This window comes from Haliotis cracherodii, unplaced genomic scaffold (genome assembly GCF_022045235.1).
Source record: "Haliotis cracherodii isolate W230 unplaced genomic scaffold, xgHalCrac1.p SCAF_11, whole genome shotgun sequence".
Taxonomy (NCBI): Eukaryota; Metazoa; Mollusca; class Gastropoda; order Lepetellida; family Haliotidae; genus Haliotis; species Haliotis cracherodii.
In genome coordinates this window covers 4,209,372-4,217,323 of record NW_027266266.1, presented here as the reverse complement: position 1 = coordinate 4,217,323, position 7,952 = coordinate 4,209,372, and positions in this window count along the sequence as shown.

Sequence of the window (7,952 nt, the reverse complement as noted above, 5' to 3'; positions counted from 1 at the left end):
GATTCACATGCATCATGTGTGTTCAGTAGGGCTACGTGTTGCGGAGTATTTTATCAGGTAAAGAAAGTAGAAACACTCATATTAACGATACTTCTATTTCTAGGAATTTGAGGGCATTAAAATAATGTAAGGCAGGATGTTTTGTTGTCAGGCGGGCGCGGATGAACATCAATTTATTAAAGTAGCGAATAAGGTATCGTATAAAAACAAACAAAAAAAAACATCGGACAATATCATTTTATCCGAATGCTACAATTTGGTCTGTGAGAATTTTCTTTTAATGAATATTCTAGCCGTGTATAAAATTGCCTCATTGAGAAACTCACCGGACCACTGGTGATTATTTCTGTAACTCACAGTGTAGCCGCGAATAGCTGCAATACCGCTGATGCGGCTTTAAGCAATACTACTCACTCACTCACTGACGGTGATAGTTAATGTTTTCCCCATCATTGGACATTCATGCACACAATTTCTTTTGTAAAATATATTGAGCATGTTGAGGGTTTTATTATAAAGTACATAGGAAACTGTAACAACGGGAGATGACTCAGACTTTGTGTATTTAAATTACATAGCATTTTCAAGCTCAAGTCATAAGTTTGCGAAATGCTACTTGGAGAATGAAGAGCATGAAAGAAGCATGACCAAAGGATTACTAACGTGCGCATGGGCCTTGACCTTATGATATTACGCATGCGCACGGACAGCGTCTAAAACGCGAGAACACGAGAACGCGAGATCGCGAGAAAATGAAATGTCGCATTCTCGCGTTCTCGCGATTTCGTGTTTTTGTGGCCTAATTTGACAAGTCGAGATTGCGAGATTGCGAGATTTTGCATCATGTTCAAATGTCGCATTCTCGCGTTGTCGACTTTTGACAAAAATGGCTATGTACCAAAAACACGAGAATGCGAGATCGCGAGAACGCGAGATTTTGGCCAAATCTCGCGTTCTCGCGATCTCGCATTCTCGTGTTTTTGGCATATTTACCTCGTTTCCAAAGGTCGAGATCGCGAGAATGCGAGAACGCGAGAATGTCCCTTACAGTATTCCATAGTTTGCAGTTATTCTGAAGGATAACCTTAACGCAGCAGTTACTAAGCTCACTGACATTATGATATGCTGTGCTAGAAGTGCTGGTGCGGTTTGCTCTTGGTCCAGTAAACGTCAAGTCCCAGGCAGCCTGGTTTGACAGCTAGTGTCAGAATATGAAATCTAGAAAGTATTTACACCTCAAAAAGTTCAGAAATTATAAGTGTGATGAATCCTGTCTATAAATTATTCAAGAAATACAAATTTACCGGATTTTCTACTGAAATTTATATATTTGATGGTAAAATTGAACCCAATTTGATATACGACTTGGAAATAGGCGCCATTAAGTATTATGAATCAATTAACAGAGGTTCATACTTTGCATTGTAACCGATTTCTGTGCATCAAATAAGGCATTACATGGTGAAACTGATCGTTGTAGTTTATATGTTCATAGCTAGCTGCGTGTTGTTCAATATTGGATACAAATATTAAAAATGAAAGAATTCAGGTACCCATTTCAATGTTATAAAATGCTAAAGCAATTACATGATTAGGGGAAAACAATTGTTTCCTTTGTATGTATCTCAGAAAACGTCGGTAATGAAAAACTGTTTTAAATACATTTAAACAATTATATATTTTACAAAAACTGGCTCCAACGAATTTCCTCCTCCAATTTTCACAAGAGTAATGCGAGTATCAAATCATTGTTAAAACCAGAATAATATTTAACTGTATTACAAGATACATCTCTATTGAGAGATCTTTGTAAATTTAGAATCTCTCTCCATAACTTCCATGTCAATAAATGTCGTAAAGCCAAGGATATTGATTCTGTCAATTGTATATGTACTAACCGTACCAAACGAGTATCATGTTCTTTTGATTTGTGAAAAATATAAAACTTTGTGATAAACGTTTTTATCAAATTTGAATATTAGACACAAAGACGATAATGACAAATTTAAGTTCAAACAATGAAGATGTTATCAAATGTTTAGCAATGAATTTAAAACATGTATTAAATATATAAAGATAAATATATATATACTCTGTTCAAGGTCGAGTTAATTTTCATGTATTAATGAAAACTGATCTCTCCGATGGACCATACGGCATTACACTCAATAATTTGTCTGGTACTATTTTCTATGAGGACATTTCAACATTCGGAATCGTACATAGGGATCTTCATCACAAGGCTGACGATGCTATGTATCCCTTAACCTTTCCCGCAGTTTCACAAACATGTTGTTACAAAATATGACAAGAAATATGCTTACTGCCTAAGCACTAACAAATTAAAATGATGAATAAAAAAATATGTGTTAATGAAAAATCAAACATGATATTTACAATGCAAACCGACACATATTTATTTTGAGTATTGTATCCTTATATAAAAGACCTAACATTTTGTAATATTCAGAATAGTTACATCATCAAATAGTTTGATAATATATATACTTCAACAAAGTAACACCGAACCATTATACTTCATCGGTACTGCACACATGGGTACACAAATGACATTATTATTCATTACCGTCAATCTTATAGATAATAGTAAGTTCAAAATACAGAAAACTCTTACCTGTCACATGACGATGACTATGTCTTGCTATCCAAGGGGACTATTCTCTGATTTATATAGACGGGGTAACAACGCGACTTGTGCACGTGATCTCCTTGATTCCTAACAACGCTTGCTGGTGTGAAACGATTGGTTCCAAGAAGCACACTCCTTATACCCATATATGTATCTCATAAATATGAGTTTAGTACAATACATATTACTAACAACAACAGTTGTTGGCGTCTTCTGACATGTTTACATGTCTAGAAAAGAGAATTATGTTTGACATGAGAAACATCACAGGAATAGACGTAAAGTTTACAAAGGAAGTTGAAAATAAGCGAACGGATATCCACTTGTCTATATCAAGAGTATTCAACTTTTGTAAAGAACATGAGATACAAAGTGTGGAAAAATGGCCTGGCTAGCCAGTCGACGTCTAGCTGTAAGTACGGTGTATTTGTCCAGTGAGATACAATGTGGCATAGGTGCAAACTGATCGACGTTAATATGTAAATAAAATCAGTTTAAGCGATTGGGCTATTTGACCATTATTGAAACGATATCAGGTCAGGGATATACCTAAAACGTAAGTCTTTGCCAAATTTCCTTGTTTTGATTTTGCCAAACAGAGTAAAGCAAGGAGGGACACATTTAGTGATCGTTATGATGCCTACTTCTTGCTTAAATGTCCTGTCACGAAATGTCACATATACACTGTATGTTATCTATGATGAAATCCAGCAATTCACATGTTGCTTTCTCAGTAAATGTAAGATTTCAGACAAATTGTCCTGACCCTTCGACGATAGAGATGTATCACAATGTATTTTTAGTCCCATGAGATACAATGTGGCATAAGAGACATGACAACCTTCTCGACGTGTAATTGTAAACCTTGGTTACACGAAACGGGTCATTATATTTCCAATGTGTTTCATGTGCTTTGATTAAGTTTTGATGCCTGTATATGGTCATGAAAGGAAATATAATAACTAACTGATTAGCATTGTATTTCCTATTAGGTTATGGACCTGGGAATATAAAGGGAAATTTTCATTTCAAACGTATGGAATAAGGTTCGAAATAGTAAACTGTCCAAACAATTCCAAATGATATACACACACATGTAAATATCATTAATTTGTTTCTGTGTCCCTCCACCCTGGCATAAATGACACCTCCTGTGATAATGGATGGGTATGGACAATGATGTAAAGGTGTGCATTTCTACATCATGTTGTACACACAAAACTGCATGAAATAGTTCAGTTCAATTTGTGCCCTCATGTTTGGAATTGTTAGATCTATGGACAAAGACGACATCACCTATGGAAAAATGATGCTTCGCCATTATATTGTTATCTGTGTACATTAATCCCACCTTGTATATATATATATCAAATATGCACCTACTCAGCGTTCACCTGATCAAGGCGCAAGAAGTAACTCTGAAACGGCGTCACAAAGAATAAAATAAGTTGATATCCATTAAAAGTGTCCTGAAGTCACGATTGTGTTTATGTACATTGTATCGTGTTACCATCCACAAGTGGTACAGCATGACGTGGAGAGGGCGTAGTACTGGTGATTGTGGGCGTGGTGAGGCTACTTTATTGATGATTCCGTTGTTCTGAATCTGATGCATGTACCTATTAATGACACAGATAGACAGGGTCCAACCCAGCAGAGCAATGTGTATTTGGATTTATGTTTCCTGTTAACTCGTTTTAAGCCAAATGTATCCTGTTTCGGTGGATAATTCAGACTGGTTATTTATTTTCTTACATTGACATTTTATATTTACAGAATGTATCCAGGGATTGTAACCTCATAATATATACTAATTGATGAAACCATCCCCAGAGAGAGTCAGGCTTCAACTACTTATTGCCATATAAGACCTGCAGATTAATTTATTGTTCAACTGTTTACTCCGTGGCAATACGAAAAACCCACTAGACACAAATATGCATTGGAAATATATTTTTGCAATATCATTTAGCCATGTCTCAGAATTAGTCATAAATATTTATGAATCAACTGTACTTCATTTAATATTGTATCCTTCATTTCGTAAGTGACATAAATACGTATCATAAGGGTTCAATCGCCGGGCGATGACCAACATATTTTTCACAAATCATCTGCTGGGGCGTCGTGCAGTCATGCGCGCAGTGCATGCAGGTATCTTTAATCCGGATTAAGGTGGGCATCGTTAAACTTTCCAAAGTAAAATCAAATTAATTCAGTGTTCACCAAATTAGATGTGTTATTACAAGGTGCTATATTTAGCTAGTCCGTCATGGGCAAAACTTTCTGAAGTTAATTCAAATGTCAATACACGTGTATTTCTGTATGCTTGCAGTGTTCAGGTATTTCGACGTTGCGCTCTTACTGTTAGGGGGATTACAAGCACACCATAAACTTGAGTGGACATTCAAATAGGACGAACCATTTCAAATGTATTTGAAAAGACATGACGTTCACATATTACTCGTATTTCAATCACTGAAATGGTTCCTTTTTAAAAGCTGAAGATCTTTAGCTGATGTGTGTTTCTGTCAGATCGTGTCTCACGCCCGGCGATGACACCGGCATTATTTGTGGTGACAAAGGAGAACATATTAGAGTTCTCGTGAGTTTTCACTCTTTGAAATATTGCATGTTTGCAACTTTACACATGCTAATACCAGCACCAAAGATTCATATGGGGACTATTTCACCAACACCAACACCAACCAATTCAAACACCATAGTTGTATTTCTCACATGACGACAGAGCTTACTGTGCGTCTGTGTTTGTGTGAGCTCGAAATGTCCACCCGTTTTGTTTTCTTCCAGGTTAACGTTAGACAAGAAATCCTTGTGAATATAACGAATAATGACTGCCCTTACCGTGCTGTGCATGACTAGTATATTGCGTAAAAGTAACATACTCACTCACTCAATGACTCAGTCACTCACTAACCACTGATGTGTGTGTGAAGTCAATACTGGTTGCATGACATTGCGTAAAACCATACTAACGTGACCAGTCGACTCTCTATATACAGTAGTAGCGTTGGTAGTTATAGTAGTTGTAGAAGTAGTTACAGTCCTTGTAGCAGTCGTGTTGTGAAGTAGTTGTTGTTGTTGAAGCTGTAGTAGTTGTAATTATTGCAGTAGTAGTGCTTTTAATTATTGTAGTAACTCCATTTGTAATTTAGGCGTATTAGGAATCCTGACGGATCGCTCACAAGATTGCGATTTCCATATACTGAAGTGGTTGTGTAACACAAATGTTCCTCTAAAGGTGTCATCTATAACGGTATAAAAATATTCTTAATTTTGAAACTTAACAGATTTTCATTTAGATGTTGTTACTCTTCAACATGTCTCCGTGTATATTGTCTTCATTGTTAACACATATGATCTATCTACTGTGGCATGTGACCTTAAGCTGGTAAATTATGGTGACTTGATCATCTGACTTCACAGGACAAACATTCGTAAACAATAAATTAACCGCTAAATGATATAATATCGCGATCCCTTTATTCTGGCCATACTGGTGTCAGCCATACTGATGTCCAAAGCAAAGATCTCCCTTCCGGCACATGTCTCGCATTGCCTTGAAGGTTAAATAACCTGCTGTACGGAACAGAGGCTGTTGTTACCATGTGACCTCCATCAATGACACCTTGTCATTAGTCCAACGACAAACAAAATATCAGCACGCTTTCATTTTATTCACGATATGTTTTATCAGTTAATCTCACATCTCAGAGTACATACAATCCTTATAAACCTTGTTTTACAATAGCCATCTAGTAGAACCAGACTGTTTGTACAAACTTACCTGAATTAAGGATGAGCGAATGATTGCCTTTGTGGCAGTGGTTAGAAAACTACAGTCGGTCGGAATTTTGAAAACTATTCATTTTTAAACAGGAAAAATATAGAAATATCTTTAGCGGAAATTTCTGTAATCACAGGGATCTTTATTACAAGACTGGCTATACTAAATAGCCACTAGCTTCTCCGGCAGTTTCACAAATGTTTTGCAACAAAATAGGGCAAGAAATATGATAACTGTATAAGGACTGACAAACTAAATGATGCATAAGGAAAATGTGTCAAGGAAAACAGAAACAAGACAATGAAAACCGACAAAAAAACATTTTGCGTTTAGTATCGTAGGTAGTGTACCGTTTTAGATGTAGGTCTTATATGTATAATCATACTGTAACTTTGACTTACCGGGTAATATTTTTTAACGTAATAGCAAAAGAGTTCAAATTAAAGCTATCTATCCAGGAATATATCTGAGTTGTTCATAAAAGTAGACACTTAAAATGTTCGTATTAACGGACGGGACTCAACCCCCCAAAATACGAGAATCTGTACTTTACTCAGAAAGTGTTATACCAAATATGACATTTGTAATGGTTATATGTCCTTATATTTCCGATGTATTTCATATTGTTTGATGAAGCATTGATGCCCTTATATGATCATGAAAGAAAAAACAAATGACACAAAACTCATTGAATAGCCTTGTATTTCTCCAAGTATTTTTAAACATACAGGAGCCAATTTTAACTCATACATGCCAAACGTGCTTAAAACATTTAAAAGTATACAATTTTCTATTACTTTATATGGACATTGAGAGACTTTCTAACGTTTGAAATGAGGTTTGAAATTGTAAACTGTCTAAATTATTCCAAAAGGTATGCACACCCCCGTAAATGTCATTATTTGTTCTGTGTGTCCCAACACCCCGGCAGGTATGACATAGCACACCTGCCAGGATAATGGTTGGTTCGTTGTTTGTATGTTGTTTAACGCCGCAATATTCCAGCTCTTATGACGGCGGTCTGTAAATAATCGAGTCTGGACCAGACAAACTAGTGATTAATATCATAGGCATCGATCCACGCAATTGGGATCGATGACATCTATCAACCAAGTCAGCGAGCCTGACCACCCGACCCCGTCAGTCGCCTTTTACGACAAGCATTGTCGCCTTTTACGACAAGCATAGTCGCCTTTTACGACAAGCATAGTCACCTTTTACGACAAGCATAGTCACCTTTTACGACAAGCATAGTCGCATTTTACGGCAAGTATGGGTCCAGGATAATGGATGGGTATGACCAGTGATGTATATATGTGCATTTCTACATCATTTTCAAACATTCCAAATCTTGGCATACATGTAATAGAACCAAATTATTTAGAATACAACAGTAAGCCTACAATGGGCTTTTTCGTGCTGTGCCAACCTCTTCACGAAAGACAAAATACAAGTAGTAGCATTGGTCAGCTTATTTGTGAATTTAATATTTTT